Here is a 21,128-nt window from a genome sequence, read left to right as displayed (position 1 = left end):
GCAAACCGCTCCCACGCCGTCCCCCGGTCGCACCCGGATACACCCGCCCTGGAATGCCAGCTTGGGGGCCGAGGCCGGCCCGCCCCGGTTTGGGGTTGGCAGGGCAGAACAGGATTAGGGAGGCACTGAGGCGGGGAAGGGCGAGCCTGGGGCGGGGGTTCGCCCGAGGGGGCTAGCGTAGGCCGGGAGGAGAACTTGACCCCGGCGGTGGTGGCGGGAGGGTCCGGGGGGAGGCTGGGACGGACGAGGAAGGCCCAGAAGGGGCGGGACCGTTAGGCAGAGCAGCGAGTGGGGCTTCCCCCTCCCCCCCAGCAGGGCTCGAGCGCGGGCCCGGCCAGGCTGGGAGCCAGACTTCAGCCATGCAGGGTCGGGTGGCAGGAGGGGCGCAGAGCACAGCTCTGAGGAGGCGGGGCGAGGAGGCGGGCCCGGGGGCGGGGCTGGCGGGGTGAATTAGGCAGGCCACAGCGGGCGGGGCGGGGCAAGGGGCACCCTCCTCTTCCCAGGACGGGGGCGGGGCTGGCGGGCATCAACTGGGGAGGCCTGGTGGGCGGAGCCGGATCGGGCCCGGAGCCAGCAACATTCCCGCAGGGCAGGGGGCGTGCCCAGGGCGTGTTCTCCAGGGGGCGGGGCCTGGCCCAGCCGCTGCGTTCCCCGACGGCCGCTGGGAGGACTGCCGAGTGACTGAGCCCAGGGCAGTGCAGTCGGACGCTGACGGCCGCGAGCGGGCGACGCCGGGCTTGCAGCGCCGAGCAGAAAGCAAAGCCAGCAGGTGAGAGGGGCAGGGGGGAGGTCGGCCGGACAAAGAGTAGCAAAATTAGTTTTCGTCCCCACTTCCAGAGCCCGCTTGGGCAGCTTTCTCAGAGCAAGTGACAGAAGCAGCTGGTGGGTGAAAAGGAGCCCCAGTCCCCGAGTCCTGACCCCCAGTTCTCTGGCTGCGTCATCTACCAGCTGTGTGGCCCCGGGCCCGACCCCCCTCCCCCTGCTCTGGACTTCTCGGGTTCCATAAACGGAGGAGGTTGGACCAGGTGAACTCCGTGCTCCCGTTGCCCTTTCTCACAGAAAGCCCGGCAGGTGAGGGCCGGCAGGTGAGAGCGGACTGCAGTTCAGCCACAGGTATTAACAGCGGGCTGCCCAGCTCTCCCTACGCGGTGGCACTGAGCCAAGGGAACTCTCCCGGAGCGTTAAGTGAAGTACTTTAAAGTTCACCCTAGTTCCTCGGATGGGGCTTAAGCCCACAAGCCCTGGGGAAGCAGCCTAGAACAGGGAAATGTCAGTCTCCCCTTGCCCCCAACACTGAGATCCCAGTAAGTCTTCAGACCACAACCTCAGCGGGAGCTTTTGTGCCCTTCCTGGGGCATTTCCAGGTGAGCTGGCCTGGGAGGCCCTGGTTGGAAACCAGGGGACAAGTTCTTATGGGCGAAGAGAAGGGAAAACCCTGACAAACTTTGGGCTCAGAGGCAAGCCCAGGGCTCTTGCTGCATGCTCAGGGTTAGTTCACTGGGCAGGTGGTTTCTCTTCCTGGTGCTGGTGGGTGCTCTGTGCCAGAGTCATAGTCGCTGGGCAGCCTAGTTCATTGGGCAAGATCTTAGGCTCTGGGACCAAACCGATTAGCATTCCACTCCCCTCCAAGCTTCAGTTTCCTCATCTGTAAAATGGGAGTCCTGGCAGAACCCAAGGGCAGTAGTGAGGACTAAACAGAATAATTCATATACAGTGGTTAGCAAGGCGCCAGGCACCCAGTGAGTCCTCACTATGTAACAGCTGCCCGGACACCGATGGCTTCCTGCCTGGGAATGAGCCTGTTTTCGGAGGGCTGGAAGCTGGCTGCAGCCCCTCCTGACCTTGTGAGGGCCAGAAATTGGCACCTGCCACCTGCATCACTTTGTCCATTTCAGGTTTGGGGAGTGTGTCATCTGGATCAAAGAGTGGCTGCGTTTTCTGTAATAGTGCTGGAAGTTGGTGGTTGACCAGTTACATAAACCCGAAAATGTTTACTGAGCACCTACTATATATTAGATGGAGCTTAGGGATACAGAGGCGACCTAGCCAGACCTGGGCTCTGCCCTCATTTTGGGTTGCTGACAGTGAGGGCCCCCCACCCCCACCATGCCCCTGCTGGGGCAGATAACGGCACACTCAGGGCTTGAGGCCAGATGAGATTTCATGAGTCTGTACTGCTCTGGTGTCTGGAACCCAGGTATTCCACTGAACACTTGGCTTGGGGTGAAGGTGAGAGTCAGCGTGGGCACTTGTTAACCTGTTCAATCAAGGCTGGGGCCCAAAGGAGACTGGGGGTGCTGCATGTCGGTTCCCTGAATGTCCTGGGGAGATGAGCCCTACACTTTGGAACCAGCTAGAAAGTAGTGTGGGACGAGTCTGACTGAAGGCTGCACTATAGGGAGGAAATGGTGTGTGTGCCTCTGGGAGGGGAGGGTGCTTAGAAGCAGTGAGACACTGGAGAAACCAGGGCAGAGGGTGAGGGGCTTCCTGGAGTTGGTGACACTTGAGCAAGACTTTCTGCCTGGTTGGGCTTGGATCAACTTGGGGCCCCAGACTCCCCTGTTCAAGCATGTGAACAGCATAACATTAGAGTGTGGTGTTGTGGGGAGGAAGAGGGTCAGTAGGTGGGACCCATGGGGGGGGGGGAGGAGAAGATGTTCATTTCAAACAGTACTTAGTAAGCAAATACTGGAAGTCTCCCCCAGCACCCCTCCAGCCCACATGATGCATGATGAAGGATGACACACTGCCCCCATCCTCAGTTGCTTACCGTCTGGGAAGGGACACCAGTGACTCTGGTAGGAGATAAATGAAAAAAGTATTACGGGGGATTTTCACGGAGGAGGTGGAATTTGGGGTGGGTCTTAAGCATTGGGAGGTTTTCCTCAGCTACAGTGAAAGTTTTGGGCAGAGGAAAATACCTAGGCAAAAGCAGGAGGTCAGAGTGTTCAGGGACTTTTTAAGAACCTGCTAGGTTGATCAGTCTGGCCAAAGAATTGGGATCCTGCAGGGATGCGGAGGGGCGAATGGTGGGTTGGATCAACTCATGGAGGGCCTTCAATGCCGAGGTGAGATGTTTGGATTTGATTTGTAGAAAGTGAGAGCCACTGAAGGTTTCTGAGCCGGGGAGTGACATACGTATTCAGAGGGGCACTTGAGGAAAGCAGTCTCCAGATGTGCTGGGGTGAGGGACCCAGTGGTCAAGGGAGAAGGATTCCATGGCTGTGGTGATGTGGAAGGAGGGGGCCTTTGGGGATGTCTGCTGCTGGGAGTGAAGAAAGAGGCACCATGGGGGGGGGAGGGGGAAGAGAAAGGATCCCCATGTATGCCCTGGTTTTCTTCCTATTCCCCCACCCAGCCTCCACCCTCATGCCTAGCAGGGGCTCAGAGGTGCTGGGGAGGGTGATGCATGCTATGGAGTGATAGGGAGGGAGCCGCCCAGGAGGCCCTGTGCTTGCCCACGAAGCGGGGGCATCTGGCCAAGTGGTGGGAGCTTGCACCAGTCAGTGGTGGGTTTGAGAGGGAGGGAGTGAGCCTGTGGCGCTCCCCCTCCTGGCTACAGCCCAGGGAGGGCTGGGGTGAGAGGTTAGCCAGTGGGGACACAAATTTCCCACATGGGTGGGGGTAGATTTTGGTTGGCTCTTCTAAAGTTTCTGCGATGTGGGGCAGTCCCCTCTCGAAGCTTCAGACTTTTGAGCCACAGCCTGAAAGCTCCTTCCTCCCCACCCTGGGGACCCAGCGCCGTTGCACCTGAAGACCCAACAGCCCCATCCTGGCCCCGAGGCTGAGCAGACCCAGTCCCTGAGCATTCCTCTGGGTTTGGAGCATCTGGGGCCAGCTGGCATCCCCTGGTTTTGGCTTGGCCCTGACCCTTTACTCCAAACCGTTATAACCACTTCTACCCCATGGGAAGCTCAGAGGGGGTGGTTATGATTTAATCAAGAGCATCAAACAGTCAGAAGTTGGCTCAGTGAGAGGTGGGAGGGAGGCAAGAGCCTGGGCCCCTCTGTGGGACAGGATGGGGCCCGGGCTGGGGGGCCTGTTTCATCTCAGCAGGAACTGCCCTGCCCACCGGCTTTCCCCCCTCTAAGCCTGGATCGAAGGAGCCAGGAGGGAAGCTCAGAGATAAACACAGTGAGCATGTGTTGCTTTCCTCCGTCCCTTGCCCCCCCCGATGCTGCCCGTGAGGCCAAGCACAGGCGCAGGGCCTCTGTCACGGCCCAGTTGGTGTCTGGGGGCTGGCTGGCTCCTGACTCACCCCTGGGGTTCCCCCTACTCGTTGGTTTTCCTGTCAGCAGCTGATTCACTCAGTGCTGACACGGAGAAGCAGCTGAGGGGGAGAGAAGAGGCCCTGTGTTCTGGTTCTTGGAGTTAGTTCCAACTCCTTTGTTTACAGGCTGTGTGACCTCAGATAAGTTCCTTCTCCTCTCTGGGCTGCCCTTCTCTGTCAGTGCTAACGGCTTCTTCGTTCCTTGGCTTTTAGGAAGTTCTGTGGCCTGGGATCTGCTGTTTGTAAAGTAGGGCACATGTGAGCACATGTGCACGCGCACACACACGCATATCGGGTGAACTGGGCGACTCCTCTCACACAGGCAATAATGGGCCCGCCTCCGTACCCTTGCTTACCCCACTTGAACCACCTTACCTGCCTTCTGCCTGTCTGCAGATCAGGGAGATGGCAGGGCACGGTGGCAGAAAGCTGGACTCTGGAGCTAGAATCTTGGCTCTGCCCCTTCCTAGCTTTGTGACCCTTTCCGAGCCTCAGTTTCTGAATCTATAAATTGGGTAATGGGAACAATCTCATAGGGTGACGTGAGGCTAGAACAAAAAAGTGCATTCCCCAGGGCATGTGCCTCCCCAGTGCGACCCCAAGCTTTCTGAGGGTTAAGGAAGTCTGGACGTGGATGGCAGCTTTTCTCCAAACCCTTCCTTTTCCTCCCCCGTCCTCTCTGCTTGTCTACACTGAGTACTTTCCTCTTCTCGCACTGTTTTGTGGCATATGGAGTGTCTCCGTGAACCCTCCCCGGCAGGGACTGCCCTGTCCATCTCTGTATCCTTGACTCCTGGCACAAGGCCTGGCACACAGCATACTCTCAGGAAATGATGGTTGAATGAATAAGTAAGTGATTCTCCTTGGGGTGGCCCAGCAGGACCCAGCTCGGTGCCAGATCCTTGGCGACTCCTTGGCAAAGGTGGAGCTGGGAAGCAGGGTCTGGATGCCCGGGCCTTGCCCTTCAGGCCTGCCCATCCTGCTCCTGGAACCTGGGTCCAGGGAGGCGAGAATGGTTTGGCTGGCTTGGGACTGCTTCAGTCAGGGCTTCAGCTTCCCTTGTGAGGCCTGGCCTTTCCCCTTCCGAGAGGGGAACAGCCTGACTTCCTCTAGCTCCAGCCTGGTGAAGGGGCCACTTTGGCCCTTAGTGAACCCTGACTCAGTTCACAGTTATTTGTGGAAGGTGCTACTGTCCTGTGAGGGCTCAGGCTCAAGGCTGGGGGGAATGGGAAGGTGCCCTCTGGGAGGCCCATCCCTGACAGTCTCTTTGCAGGCCACCAGGTATGTCACTCTGGGAGGCCCCTCACTGTCCTCTCTGGCTTCTTTCCCCACAGTAGGGGCTTCTGACTCTTCTTTGGGCCCCATGCCTGACTTTGTTGTGCTGAGGGGGGATCCGGGATAGAAGTTGTTGTTTCTGGACTTAGGCTTCTAGAGCCAATGTAGGAAAGTGGACAAAGCGCTGGAGTCTGGGTGTTGGGAAGTCTGGGTTCAGATCCTGGCTCGGCTGTGAAGTTGCAGAGTGACTTTGTCCAGGGAGGTGACCTTCTAGGTTGATTTTCTTATTTTTGAGGCAGTCAGTGCTCCAGAAGCCTGCCTGGGGTCCAGCTGGGGTGGGCCCAAGTTGGGAAGGAACCATCAGCAATGTCGCAAACCAAACTGCCTCAGGATGCTCCTGCCTCTGCCACTTACCTGCTGGGTGAGACCTTGGGCAAGTGTCTCAGCCCCTCTATGCATCCGTTTCAGCATCTAAAATGGAGATCATAATAGTATTTACCTCATAGGGTTGTTGAGAATGATGTGAATTAATATATATGAAGCATTTATGGCCTGTGCCTGGCACATGATATATATACATATATATATCAGCTGGTTTTGGTAGTGCTGTTATTATTAATAGGAAGCAGGATTTAAATTTTTGTTGGTGGGGGGGAGCAGGAAAGCTTGGTGAATAGCCTGAGTGTGGGGATCAGGAGACCCCAGCCCGTCTTTTACTGGCCATGTGACCTTGGGCAAGTTACAGCCTTTCTTGGGCTACAAAACTATAAACTATTATCCTGCCTTTGCTGCGATTGGCTTTTATGAGGCACACACGATGTCACAGCGAGGAGTCGCAAGGTTTTATTCAGAAAAAGGACACTGGGTGCCCAGCCCATTCGCCCGCACTGAGACAGACAGCCACCGTAGGTGGGCAGGTCCTGGTGTTCCCATGTAGGCACTGTAGACACAGAATGGCAGAGCTTCCCCCACCCCACGACTGTACTGAGGCTGAAAAGTAGATGAATAAGTACATTTCGATACACAACAATGGGATTATACAGATCAGATTACAGACCTTTATGTTTTTACTTTTCCCAATTTTCTGAATCTTCTGCAGTGATTCCATATTCTTATGCTCAAGAAAGAAGGAACACACACAATAAAGCTATGGAGAAACTTACTATACATATTTAAACAGAAATGTATTATTTGAACTTGGGATCACATTCTGGCTTTTGTTGTTGATAAATCATACTTTTTTCCCCAAAAGGGGGTGGGTGTTGGTTTGAAGTGAGTATCAATTTGCCAAGCCTTTTGTCAAAAGACGGAGGGCGTGTCTGTGGAGGGAGTGGCCATGTCCACTGGCCTCAGAGCCTGGGACAAGAGTCAGATATGGTTGGGAGCGTCATCCCAACTTCCACCCAGGGGGATACACCCTGAGCGCTGCCTGTTTAGAAAGCTTTTCAACAGTCCCTGACACCAGAGGGCTTAATTTCCTCATGTGTACAATAGGGATGATAATAATAATATCTAATTCAGGGCTAATGTGAGGGTTAAAGGAGCTGAACACATGTTGAGGTTTTAGAGAGAACCCCTCTTCTGAATTCGGAACCCAATGGAAACCGATGACAGAGGTGGGGCTCCGACCGGAAGCGTCAGCACTGAGAAGGCTGGCCGGAGAACATGGCTTTAGATCCGGGGCTTTCTAAGCGTCGTCCTCGAACTGGCAGAGTTACCTGTCCGGTCACAGGCAGCGCTGGACAGGGGCCAGCCTCCCTGCAGGAGCAGGTGGCAGCAGCGGAGGGCAGCCCAGATGGAAGGCCACGTGCAGGCAACCAGGCTCTGGGGGAGGCGGGGCCCCGCAGAGCATGCCCAGTGCGTCTTCGAGACGAGCCAATCGCATAAGTCTCTGTTGGGGTCCGGGAAGTAAAGGAGGGGCGGAGCGAGCCCCGAGGTGTTCTCCTGGTAGAGGTCCCTCCTTAGGGAAACAAGTGGAGAGGGGAATATGTGTTCCTCCGATAAGTGTAAGGCGCTTGGAAGCCAGGTATGCAGTAAGCACTCAATAAATGTTAATCTGCCATTGCTAATAATAATGATAACAAGGAAGGGCGCCTGGGTGGCTCAGTTGGTTAAGCGACTGCCTTCGGCTCAGGTCATGATCCTGGAGTCCCAGGATCGAGTCCCGCATCGGGCTCCCTGATCAGCAGGGAGTCTGCTTCTCCCTCCGACCCTCCCCCCTCTCATGTGCTCTCTCTCATTCTCTCTCTCTTAAATAAATAAATAAAGTCTTTAAAAAAAAATAATAAAATAAAATAAAAAAAATAAAAAATAATGATAACAAGGAATAATTCTACTACAGTTGGAAAATCACTTTCGCACTCACTGTTTTAGGGGGTGGTTTATTAGAATGTTGTTGCAGCGGGACCCCATGAGATGCCCTGCTGTGTAGAGGAAATAAAAGCTCAGTGGGGGTGCGGGAGGATTGGTTTGTCAGAGGTCCTGTGGAAGTGAGTGGGTGGCCAGTCCTTGGGTCACGGTAGGTCACATTGACAACCCACCTCCCTGACCTCTCAGGACCACACCGTGGGGGAGTAACTGTGGCAGGGAGGGTGTTTCCGTCGGCTTGCCCTGAACTTTTAGAGGCTCTCCGCAAGGCCCTCTGATCCCCTTTCTCTCTGCCCACACCCTGTCCTGGGAGGGTTGAGCAGCAGGCTCCTCTTTTGCCAGGAGGCCAGATAGCAAGCTTTTCAAACCGTGCATATCAGAAGCCCCTTGGGGGCAAGCTGCAAGTGGGGGACCTAGGTATGGGTCAGCTCTTCCTCCCACCATCTGCTCATCTTTGGGCAAGTTTCTCAACCGCTCAGAACCTTGGTTTCCTTATCCGTGAACTGGGGAATGATAGTGGTACCTCTCCCGTGGCTTGCCTGCGGGAGGATTAAATGAGGTAATGGATATGGGTGAAATGCTTAGCAGAATGCGGCCCCAGGAAAAGCCAGAGAATGATAGGTGAAGGCTACTCCTGCCACTCCTATGGAGAAATGACAAGAGTCCTTCTCCTCAGAGGCAGAGGTCTCTGATGTGGAGTGAAGGAGATTTCCAGGGCTGTTTGGAGCTCTGGGAGTCAGGACAGCCTTAGGCTTCAGGGGGCTTAGCCCTCGATGGGACCGTCTGAGCCCAGCTTTGACCTGGGTGTTCTTGTGTTAGACTGGAAGTTAGGGGCTTGTGTATACACTAATGGGATTATGGTCTTGTGAGTAGCTCTGTAGTTCATTGAGTCACTCTACCTACCCAGGCTACTGGACAGCATCTAGCCTTTGCTGGAGGCTTGGAGAACTCACTATCTTTCAACTCTGCACAGATCTGACTCTTTAAAAAAGACATGGTATAGAATTTGAGCAAACACATCCTCCCTTAGCTTCCACTTACCGTCCTGACCAGGCTCATTGGGATGATGTCCACATGGAACGTGGACACTCCCTGGGGGAGACCAAGTCCCCCTTGTAGCAGAGGCCACCCCAGGCCAGTGGTTCTGATGTAGGAAGGATATCTCTCTCAACCATTTAAAAATGTCATCTCCATCTGAACCAAATGGGCGTGCACGCACACACACACACACACACACACACAAACTTTATAATTATTGAAGAAATATTTTTTGTGGAAAAATTTAGAGGTTAGGATAGATGTAAAGGAGGCAAGAACCACTCAGAAATAAGTACTGCAAACAGTTTGGTGTTCACACACACACACACACACACAGACACACACACACACGGTTGGGATTATACCATGTGAACCATTTCCTGTGCTGCCACTCTGGGTTAACATTGTAGAGGGAGGACTGTTCCATGTTATTCAGTATTCCTCCTCGGCGTGTTTCCCAGCCCCGTAGTATCACACTCTGTGGATCCACCATGACCCAGTTTGGCATTCTCCTGCTGTTGCACATTTAGACCATTTTGAATTTTTCATTAGCTTCCACATTGCTAGAGTGACCGCCTTGTCCAGACATGTATCTCATGCTCACATTCTAATACTCTCCATGGAGTGAATTTCTGGAAGAGGCTTTCCAGTCAGGTGGTTTTTAAACTCATGGTCTGAGGACCAGTTCTCAGGGAAAAACCCTTTCCCCTATACCCACCAGAATGTACCCCAAACTTAGCTCCAGCCCCACTAGGGAGAGAGGGCACTGTGTCCCTAGGTGCCAGGTGGCAAGCACATGGAAGGAAGGGGGCCGGTGCTTGGGGTGCGTGTGTGTGTTGAGGGGAGTAAGACAGAAGGAGAAAGTCAGACAGATATGGGGAGCTTTTTCTCTTCAACTAGATTCTGACTTTTGACCCTCCTCCTGTCTCCCTTCCAGGAGCCTGTGGTGTCATTAACTAATTATGAGATCTCTTTGCTATTTAATGAACTTTCTCCATGGTTACTCCTTCCTTCTCAACAGTCTTCTGGGAGCCAGGGAATGGGAAGATGAGTCCGTGGGAGAAGTTTGTCTGGAGTAGGAGGTGGGTCATGGAGGGGGGCAGTGGTTCTCAAACTCTGACATAAGGGCAGAGTCTCCTGGAGGGTTTAAAGCACAGATAATACCCCTCAGGTTTCTGATTCCATTGGTCTGGGGTACAGCCCGGGAATGTGCATGGCTTATAGGTTTCTAGGAGATGCTGTTGCTGCTGGTCTGGGAACTACAATGGGGGAACCAATAGAGTCGTGGAATGGCGCAGGGGAGGCTGTGTGGTGAATCTCAGCTCCCGGTGCTGTTCACAGTAGGAACCCTGTCTCGTTTGGTAAAGGCTTGCGTGAGGCCTAAACTCACCTTCCCTTGCCTCCACCTCATTACCTTTTCCAGTATGTGCTGTTAAATATTTATGTGCAAGAGGATAAGATGCTTATCACCATCCCCATTTTACAGAAAGGAAAACTGAGGCTCTGACAGGCAACCTAATATGTTCAAGGCGGCCCTGAAAGCCATCAGGAGCACCAGTACAGGAACCCCAGCCTTATCATCTCTCCCTGCTCCCCCTCAACACCCCTCCTCCCCCCGAACTCTATCACACACTCTGGGCTTCTGTCCTGCGGGTCTGGTGCAGGGGCAGAGATGCCTTTCCTGAACACTGTGCCAGCCCCAGGGGACCTCAAGTGAGGGGGCTGGAAGGCAGGTTCCCCCACACTGTCTCTGAGCCAGGGTCTTGCTCTACTTTTTATTCCCGCCCCCACCCCCCGCCCACTAGCCATTCAGTAACGTGACCTTCTTCTAAGATCTGGTGTTCTCCAGCCCGTTTATGTTCCCAGTTATTGTTTGGGGCATTTTTCTGGGAAGCCGTGGAAATGTGTGCCTAAGCCTGGCTGTTGTCTGGCAGGCACAAGGGGAAGAGGAGAGAGCCCTCATCTATGGGGCATCTAAGGTGCCAGGCCCTGCCCTGGGCACTTGGCAGCCACGGCCTCAGTCACCCAGCTGCCCCCATTTTACAGATGAGGACATGGAGGGTCCCAGGGCTGTAGCAACTTGCCCAAAGTCACAGCTGAAGGGCACAGAGCCAGGTTTCCATTCCCAAACTCCCTGGTCTAGAGTGGCAGCAGGTCCTGGACCAAAGGAGCTGGAAGGGGGGGGGGGGGGAATGCAGCCTATCAAAGAGGGTCAGCCAGAGGGGCGCAGCTGCCCTGGGATTCCGAGTCTTGCGTGGGAGGGCACTGGCCTAGCCATCAGGAGACCCAGGTCAAATGGTATTCTGCTGCCACCTGGGTGTGTGACCTTGGGGAAGTCATTCCCCTCCTCAGGGTGTTGGAGTTCTCATTTCTGCTAATGATACCTTATGCTTTATAGCTTTTAGCCGTGGACATTTTCTCACGTACTTTTTCCCACAGGCCTCTGCACACCTTGTGAAGTAGGCAGCGAGGTATTATTTCTGAGCCCATTTTACAGATAATGACAGGCTATGGGTGACATGCCCAGGATCCTACAGCTAAGGAGGTGCTGGAGCCAGGACTTGACCCTCTATTGCCTTTGTTCCTTGTCCTGAGCCTGGCCCTTCGCCCCAAGCTGCCTCCTTAGCAAGGAGGGAGAACTCTGGCCTTCTCTCTATTCTCAGCCTCAGCATTGGAGATCCCAGGGCTCTTAGTTCGGCTGGTGGGTTTTGGGTGCAAGGGGCTCCATGAAAGGACTAGACTGGGATCCTCGCTCTGGGCCAGGAACCTGTGGAGGGAAGATAGGATGTTCAGGCTGTCCCTGTTACTGGCTCCTGCTTGGGCATTTGGGGCCCCTGGTGGTGGGGTCAGGCCCAGCTACCCCTCCTACCTCAGCCCCTGGCTTCCCCTGGGGCTTGTGTCTGCCCTCCTGTACTCCTGCACAGTATAGAATTTTCCAGACTCCCAGACCGGGGTGCCCGGGCCCCACAGCTCCGGCTGAATGCCCTCCCCTCCTCCCCTGGCCCCTGACCTGAGTCTTCCTCATTCTTTGAGGCCTGGCTCTGGCTACCGTCTTTCCTGGGGCCAGCCATGGTGCGCTGGCCAAGCCAACTCAGCTGTCTTGGGTTCTGTCCAGCTGGTAATCTAGTTACCTGGGTTAGTTAATTCCCCCACCAAGGCTGTGAGAGCAGGGGCTGTGGCTGCTGTGGGTCTGAGCCCCACAAGGGTCCACCAGGCTGGCAGGGCTCAGGGTGCTGGGTCTGTGTGGGCTGGGGATGGCTGACCCCTCAGGGTCGGCCTCAGACCTGTGACTTTCACACTTTGTGACCTCGAGCAAGGCCCCTATCTTCTCTGACCTCCGGCTTCCGTCTCCTAAAAATAAGAACGCTACTTTCCTCACTGACCACTTGTGAGGCTTGCGTGAGATAAAGTGTGCAAAACACCTACCACTGACGTCTGGTGGGTTCGAGGAGCTCAGGAAATGCCTGTCCCTCCCCTCTCCTGCAATCAGCTCAGGCTTCATTCCGCCTCCACCCACCTAACACCCTAGAGCAGGTATCTGGTTGGGCCTTGGTCTGAGGCCTGCGTTGTATCTGCTCTAGCCTGGGGGGTGTTCTAGGCTGATAAAAGGGGACAGATTGGGCAGAGGGACAGAATCAGCTGCAACAAATGGGTTTAATCAGGCTCTGCTAGTTCCAAGTTGTGGCCCTGGGCATAGTACCTCCCTGAGTCTCAGTTTCCCGATCTGTAGAAGGGGGATACTCCTACCTTCTGTGTTCTTGGGATCCTTCCAGAGGCTTCCTGGTAGGGTAGGGGTAGGAATCCCGGTGGCCTGAAGCCCTGAGTGCTGCCTCCCAGGAGCTTTGGGTCCAGCCCGCAGTGGTTGACTTATACATCTGTTTTTCCTACCGCAACACAAACAGTCCCCTCTCTCTCTCTGGCCATTAAGCTCTTGGCTCTGGTCCTGGTGTTCTGGGTCGCCTGGGGGAAGCAGCACATCTGGGGGGCCAGACCCGAGGCCCTAGCTAACTGTCTGAGACCAAGGTGGTGTCACTGCAGGTCCTATGATGAGAACTCTTGGAATGCCATGCCTGGCCCCTGGGGCCCACTAGGGACACAGGCTCTTTCCTGTAGTGCCAGGCACCTTTCCTTTCCATGTCTGTCTGTCTGTGCACCCCTCCTCCCAGTTCCCTGTGGCCCAGAACCTTCTCATTGTGATAATAATCACATGCTTCCCTTTATTGTGCTAGAGCATTTTTATTCCTCAAATCTCCCACCTCCCTGTAAGGTAGGAACGAACTGTTGTCATCCCAGCAAGGGAAGGGGGCTTGCCAAGGCCCACTGCTGGGACTCACGACCTTGCCAGCCACCCCCGTTCCCCGCCTCTCAGCCGTGCTCACATTCTTGGCTATATTTTACCTTGCAAAGGCATGCCCCAGCACCTGGGGCTGGGAGGTGGGTTCAGAGGAGGTGGAAATGGCAGACCCCGAGGTCTCCAGGGTAAAAGGTCCTAGATGCCCGCCTCAGGAGATCTAGGAGCTGGCACAGGGCCTGCCCCATTGCACAGATTGGGAAACTAAGGTTTAGGGAAGGGCAGTGATTAGAGAGTAGAGCACGCTGGGCTCTGTTCCTTTCTTCTTCCACCTCCTCAGGGCCCCGAGGGCTCAAGTTAGGGGACCCCATGGGGCTGTTTGGGACCTGGCTGCTTATTTGGGCTGTGGTCAAGTCCTCTGCTGGCTTCAGCAATCGGAGGGGTCTCTGAGTAGCTCCAGTGCCCCTTTGGGTGATATAGACCCAGCCTGCTCAGAAGGGGGATCTCAGGGGGGTGCACTTTCCGCCCGTGGCTCTGCCTGGTGCTCGCAGAATCTGGGGGAGGCCAAGGCTGAGGAGAATATACTGGGGAGGGGATGGGCCATTGTTGATGGCTGGTGGGGGGAGGACAGGGTGGGTAAGAACGGGAGGGCGCCAGTCTCTCAGGGAGGCCACAGGGAAGGCGGGCTCTTGGCTACAGAAGAAGGTGAGGGGTGAGCATGGGGGAGGCAGAGCTGGGCTGGCTGCCAGGGTGGGATCCAGTCTGGGTTAGCAGGGCCTACGTGCCTGGGTGGGTTTTGCCTTAGGCTCCCCTGGGGCCTTCCTATGCAGACCAGAGAGGGCCTGAGGCCTGTGGATTGGAGTCGTGGATGCCCAGGAGGCTCCCTTCACCTGGGATCTATCTCTATCCCCTGCCCCTGTCATTCTCTGTCTCTCTTTCCTTACCTCTGGGTCTCTGCCCTCTCCTGCTTCTCTTTTACTCCCTGCCCAACAACATCGCCCACCAGTCTACCTCTACCTGCCCTCCAAATACCTCTGAAGCCAGAACGCCTCCAGAGGTGCTGAGGCCCAAGGCCACCCTGGCTGAGCCTGCCCAGGCCCTGCTGCTGGGCAATCCCAGAGGACCTGACAGGCCCAGGGCCCTATCTCCCTTGGGATGGAGCCCTAATGGGCTGTGCCCCAGCTGTCAGGTGTCTGGGCTGGTGGCCCACCCTAGGGCTTGGGCTCTACCTGCCATATGGGAGGTGCTGCCCTTTATCCCAGTCTCAGAGGCCCCAGATGCCTACAGCCAACTGTGGAAATGGATTTCTCCAGGCCACTCCTCCCTGGAGCTGGGTTCCTGCCCTGGGGAAGGCTGGCTAGGCTGGAGCCAGGGGCCTGTGTGCTGGCCAGGTTGCCCTGGGACATTCCAGATATCAGGCACTCTCAGGATGCAAGAGGAGGAGACTTGAGAGCTGGTCTTGGACACAGGGAGCGACAGGGTCAAGGGCAAGGCTCAGAAGAAGCCACTGGCAGAGGCAGGGACATATACAGAAGGGAAGAGGCAGGTGGGGGGGAAGCACTGAAGGAGAGAGTGTGAGACCCTAGAGAACCCTGCCCTTTTCTTCTCGCCTGGGCTGAGCTGCTTTAGCTGGGTCCCAGCCAGGAAGACCCCCTTTTCTCTGCTCTTGGACTTAGAGACCTGCTCCTGCCCTCCACCCTTGGCCCCATCTTTTCTGTTTTCACCCAAGGACCCATGAGAGGGAGAGAGTCACTCCCTATACCCATGTGTGCCCCACTCTTCCTGTACTGTGTCTCACTCATCTGCCCTCTCTGACTCTGTCCCTCACTCTTCCCGTCAAATATCCCTAGAGCCAAAATGGCTCTCAGGCCTTGGGGTGCTGAGAACTATAGCCTTGGGAAGTAGGAAGTATTAGCCCATTTTACAGATGAGGGAGCTGAGGCTCAGAGAAGTCAAGTAACAGGGGTAGACAGAGCCAGGGTTGACCCCACATTTGTCTGATGCCCACCCTCCCTACCCACGCCGAGAGAATTAGGGCTACCAGACAGTGCTCTGGGAGAGACTTCTGGGAAGGCTGCTTGTAGGAGGTGGCATCTCAGCTGCCCGTTCTCTTTCTTCCCGAACCCAGTGCCTCGGGAGAGGATGCTGTGACTGAAGAGCCTTCCTGATGCCATGTGGGGTCCCTGGTTAGAGTCCCCTTCCTTCTCCCTAATTGCCTCCCTAGGGCTCACACTTAGCGCCCAGCCTCAGTCTCTTAGGAACCCCAGGCCTGGCCCAGAGGTTAGCCCTTTGTTAACCACCTGCCACCAGGCTCTGTGTTGGGTGTGCAAGCTGGTCCCTGGTGCCTTGTGTGGTTCCAGAATGTCCTCAGTTGGTTGGGTTCAGAGGCTGGGCTGTAAAACCCAGTGAATGTAGGTCGGGCCTTGGTGAGGCTATTTTAGTGCCCTATCATTTATAAATTGGTTTCTGCGGGCAGCGTAGTGTGACAGCAGAGGGTCGGACTGGTGGGGTTCAACTCCCAGCTTTACGGTCTGTGTGACCTTGGGCAAGTCTCTTTCCCACCCTGAGCCTCACTTTCTTCACCCATAAACTGGAGTTCAAAGCAGTCGTCACCTCGTTGGGCCATTGTGAGGATGAACCGAGCCACATGAAGCGCCCAGCACAATCTCTGGCAAGTAGTAACTAGAAAAGCATTAGCTTTTGTTCCTGTTCCGTACCGGAGACTATGTCCTAAAGTGCCTGTCTTGTCCCTCAGAGGGAGAGCGGGAGGCTGGGTGCTGCTTGCAGGTGATGTTGGTGTGTACTTGCTCACTTGCATGGCTCTGTCCCTCCAGACGGGGCACTGAGGGCAGGGATGCATGGGTTTCATTCATCCTGTTCCCGTGTCCAGCGCAGGGTCCACCTGGAGTGGGAATTCCACGCACTGCAGTGGGCTTGGCTCAGGACGGAATCTCTTGAGTAGAAGTGGCCACTTGGGAGCCCCTCAGAGGACAGCCCCTCAGGTCTTCTGACCCACGGGCCATTCTGGGGGAGGGCATGCTACCCCCTTTTGGGTTGTCTGTGCCAGTCAGGCCCAGGTTCGTGTCCTGGTGTTTCAGCCTGACCCTGCCCAACCATCACTGTCCCCGCCGGCTTGCGTGGGGTCCGGGTTCTGAAACGCTTGTACGTGAAGCCTGCAAAGGCCTGGCCCCATCCCTGGTTGCTCTGATTCCATGAGCTCGGGACCCAGGAACTGCCCCTCTAGCGCCGGGCTTCAGTGACCCCCGTGTGAGGATGCTCGGCGGTGGGGAGCAGGATCACAAAGTGGGCAGGACACTGGACTCCAGAGTCAGAGAGTCTGGGAGGACACAAAGCTCAGCTGGGCCACCATCTGCTGCGTGACGAGGGCAGGTACCTCCACCTTCCTGAGCCCCAGAGATCCTGCTTATAAAACAGGGATGTTGAAGTCCCGCTCTCCACCTCACAGAGTGGTGGTGGTTGGGGGGGGGGTAGCTCTGGTCTCAAGTCAGAGCTGAATTTTAATCAGGGCTTAGCCACTTACTTGTGTGGCCTTAGGCAAGTCACTGAACCTCTGAGTCTCAGTTTCTTTATTTGTTAAATGGGGATAATAATATCTTGGGGGGGGGGGTTGTTACAGAGATTAGATAAGAGACAGTGGGAACGGTGTGATAGAAACTATAAGGTGCTGTTACCTCTCTGTCACAGTCTGGCCGGGGGGTGGGGGGAGCTGCTGCCTACATTCCTGTGGTACTCCTGGCCTTCTTCCCTCAAATGCCAGAAGTCAGTCCCAGCTTTAGGTATTAAGGTCCTCAGGAGAACCAGAGCCTGTCCCCCCGGCTAGTGGGATCGTGTGGCAGGAGCTGTTTCTCACTGGGCCCCGGGTTCTGCATCTGTAAGACAAACAGCAGGGCTTGGGGCTTCAACATCCTGGGATTCCTGGGAGGGTCTGATCTGGGTGAGTGGTCTTCTGACCCAGGGTGGCAGAGGTGGTGCCCCCGTGTTAGAGATGAGATTTGGGGCTCAGAGAGAATCAGTAACTCCCTTGCTCAAGCTCACACAGCTAGTCGGAAGCAGAGCTGGGATTCAAACCTAGGTCTTGAAGGAAACTTGAGCCTAATCATGTTCTATGGCCTCGTGATTTTCCTGTCGCCCAGGGAAACAGCCTTTTACTTTTTCTTTTCTTTCCTGTTTTAACAAGAACAACAACACTAAAAGCCGAGAATGAAAAATAAGATCGTGAAGAGGTCAAAAAGCCAGCCCCTGGAGCTAGCTGAGGTTTCAGGAAACGTATCACCTGTCACACGTGAAAACAAACACAGCCACCTGTGGCCAGCCTCTTTTTATGGATGACCGGGACAAAGTCCAGAGACCTGGCGAGCTGAGTGGCTAAGGACCGGCTTGCAGGTGCAGAGCCCCCAGATATGCGGGCTTCCAGAGCAGAACATCCAGGCCAGGCTTTCTCATTCCACTTTCTGCCCGAGCAGGCCAGCTGAGCCCACGCGGTGAGATCAGTCGTCAACTCACCAAACTGGCTGGACCTCCAGGCCTCAGGCAGGCCCCTGAGACACAGCTAGGGGCTCAGAGACAGAGGCTCCGCCCATGTGCAGGGCACAGGCCCTGCTCCTTAGGCCGCCCAGCCCCACCCTGCTTAATCCCTACCCTCTGGCCCAGCCCTGCCCTGCTTAACCCCCACCCTCTTGCCGGGGAGTGTCAGTCCTCACCCTCTGGCATGGAGGCCTCCAGGCCAGGCATATATATTTGGAGACTGAATCAAGCCCCCCCTCACCCCCCTGAGGGCTTTGGACTGTTGGTCAGAAAGGCAACAACTTCTGGATAGTAATTGTCATTATTGCAATTGGTAGCAATTATTTGACATTTCCTGGGTGCCAGGCACTTTGCAGAGACAAGCTCACATAAGCCTTGCCATAATCCCTTAGTAAGTCCATTTTACAGGTGAGGAAGCTGAGGCACCATGATGAAGTGATTGCTCAAGGCCACATAGCTGGTAAAGATGTGGCAGATTTGGCATCTTCAGGCAGGGAGAATGGGAGGAGTGGCCAGAGTGCCCAGTGTGGATTGAGCCCTACTATGCCCTAGCCTGATCGTGGTTCCTCTTCATACCTGTACAGGGTGGGTGGGTTAGTATCCCCATCTGCTGAGAAAGAGGCAGCTCCGCAATGCCTCCCAAGGTTATGTGGCTGCTCTGGCAGCTCCGGGGGTGGGGAGCAGAGGTTGCTGTGTGACCCTCTGTCTGTGCAGGAGGAAGGCCCGCTGAGCCAGGGCAGGGCGGCAGGTGCACTGGGGATGGCCAAGTCCTCCGCGGTGTGCTTGGCCCTGATCTTGCTGTGTGACTTGCAGGCTCTTGTTCTCGCTATCCCCTCTGAGAGATGCAGTGATCTCGAAGGTCTTCTGCAGAGTGGATATTGCTCCTGGAGTCAATAACCCCAGAGGCCGTGAGCCTCCAGGAAGTTGAGGAAGGAGCAGAGGTGCAGAGAGCTTCATGTGAGATTCTCTCCAGCCAGGCTCTGCTGCCCCAGGGACCCCAGGCCTGCCTGCCTCCCCCTCGGAGCAGAGGGGCCAGGCCATGCTAGCGGCCGGGCCTATGGCCTATGGCAGTGGGTCTCAACACGTTAGAATCCTCTGGAAAACTTAAAAACTTAAAAAGATTCTAATGCCAGTTTAATCAGGATCTCTCGGAGGGGGCCTGGGGCAGGGGCAAGTTGTATAACTCCCAGGGTAACTCTGACCTATAGCCGAGATTGGGAACCACTCATCAAAGGCAAATGGGGGAAGGAGGAACCTCTTGGCTTTCCAGGGTTGGTGACCCCCTGAAACCCAACGGACGCATGTGCCTGCCTCTCTGCATCTGGGGAGAGGGTCCGCAGCTCCTACCAGCTTTTCTGACCCAGAGGAGATCAAAATCCATTCTTGGGAGTAAGCAACCACCCCTTCCCATAAACCAACAATGTCATTTTTAAGGACTGGAAACCTCCAGTTGCAGGATCAAAGAAATCTTTCCTGACCTCCCCAGACACCTCCTTGCGGTTCCTTCTTTCTGCAAAAACATATCGTGTGCTTAGCAAGTGCTTGGCACTGCTCTAGGCTCTGGGATCCAGGGCAAATGAGACAGACATGGCCCTCCCCTGAAGGAGTCAAGTTCTCATGGGGCTCTAGATGCACTCGTGAACCAATGAGCTATCTGCAGTGAGTGGGCCATGTGACAGGCGCCCCCACCCCCCGGCCTCCCCATGTCAAAGGTGCTGTTCCTTACAGTTGGCAGAGGAACCCCCCCCCCCCCCCCCAGGATTCTGATGACTTGGTCGGGGCAGGGACAGAGGGCTGGGTGTTGGCAGGCTCCGATTCTACTGTGCAGTTGGAGGCGAGGCCTGCTGTGTAGATTCCGCATTTGGGGAAGGCCTCTGGGAGGAGGGAACTTGGCCTATGGGAAGGGCCTTAGGAGCCAGCAGAGGGCTTTGAGGGGACCGCCAGGGCAGAGGCGCTGAGCTGGGCAAGGACCTGGGGTACTGGAACCACAGAAAAGAGTGGCCTTAGGAATGAGTGTGTGTATGAGGAGGGTGGGAGTGCTGAGGACAGAGGAGGGGCAGGGCAATCCAGGCAGGGCTCCGTCGGTTCCATAGAAGCCTGGATTTTATAGGAAACCTGTTGGCTACATCATGGTTACATGGTTGTAGGCAGGGGAGTGACAAGGTCTGGCTTACAGTTTTCAAACCCCTTCCTGCAGTGTGGATAAGGGACTGGGGAGGACGGGAGTGGAACTCGTGACCAGTAGGGAGCTGCCCTGGGCCAGGCGGGAGGTGAGATTTGGCTGGGCGAGGTGCCGGACTGGAGGAGACACTTTTGGGCTGTGGGATGAGAGGGAGGAGGGAGAGCGTGGCTCCTAGGTGTTTGGTCTGGGCCATCCCCCACCCCTCCCCCGCCAGGAACCCTGCAGCACTTAGAATGCTTAGCACCAGCCCCCCAGGTACCCTCGAGAGCCTCTGGTCTGGCGTTTCCTAAGAGGAGCTCCATGTGGTGTTGAGGGCTGTTAAGTGAAAAATGGCTTCAGCTCAGCAGTGCTGCTGCTGGGCATCTTGGAGAGGTGAACGGCCTGACGTGTGGGTGGCTCTTGGCGAGAAGTGGCACTCCACAGACCGGGTGACAGCAAAACCTTCTGTTCTCAACAGGGCATCTTCTAGGATTCCTAATCTGAGGAGCCACTCCCGAAAACGCTGCTCTGGTCCCAGCCCGTCATTGGACAGGTGAGGTGGCAGGCCCAGGGAGGACGGTCACCAGGCCAGGTCTCGTCACTCGTGTTCTGCCAGAGCAGGGACTGAGCCTGCACCTCCCTACCCGGGGCCTGCAGGTGCCTTGCCATCACCTAACTCCCTTCTCCCAGGCTGTCTGGAGACGTGCAGGTTCCAGGATCAGGCTGGAGGGCTCCTACCCCATCCTCAGGGGAGGGACAAACCAATCCTCCTAGCCTACAGGTGCAAATTCACAGGTGCCCAGCACAGACAAGGGGTTCTCTTGAAGGCACTGGCTCTTCCCCAGTCCCGCATCCTGTACTCAGGGGCTTCTGGGAAGGTAAAGGAGCCTTGGTAGCAGGTCCTGGCAGTCAGAGCTGGCTCAGGGTGCTCACCCCACAACCCCCCCACCCCACCCCTTGGGTGAGGACAGAAGAGGCCTGAAAATAGTTTCAGCTGACTCAGGGGCAGTGGGTATCAGGCCCCTTTCAGGTGGCTGAGTGTATGAAAGTCCTGGTGTTTTATGTGGAAGTCCCTCCTCCCTTCACCCCTCCATCCCTGCATCTCTCCATCTCTCCATTCTCCTGTCCACCCATCCCTCCATCCAGCCATCGTTCCACCCTTCCATTCCTCTATCTCTTCA

The 21,128-nt window shown here is 55.8% G+C and overlaps 1 protein-coding gene across 2 annotated transcripts in view; it reads left to right on the top strand.

Annotated features, from left to right (window-relative positions):
* The first annotated feature begins 616 nt into the window (after nucleotides 1-616).
* CD82 (CD82 molecule) overlaps nucleotides 617-21,128 on the top strand; it is a 51,141-nt gene continuing 30,629 nt past the window's right edge. The window contains exons 1-2 of one of the 2 annotated variants that reach the window (XM_045893858.3): nucleotides 617-769; nucleotides 20,426-20,500. The gene's annotated coding sequence lies outside the window, so the exon portion shown is untranslated. The remainder of the gene's footprint in view (nucleotides 770-20,425; nucleotides 20,501-21,128) is intronic. The other variant, XM_045893859.3, reaches the window with a different exon arrangement.

Source organism: Mirounga angustirostris, unplaced genomic scaffold (assembly GCF_029215605.1).
Source record: "Mirounga angustirostris isolate CCGP_5_RB_7025 unplaced genomic scaffold, mMirAng1.0.hap1 SCAF_13, whole genome shotgun sequence".
NCBI lineage: Eukaryota > Metazoa > Chordata > Mammalia > Carnivora > Phocidae > Mirounga > Mirounga angustirostris.
Note: the sequence above shows the minus strand (reverse complement) of the source record. Positions and strands in the feature narration are given on the sequence as shown.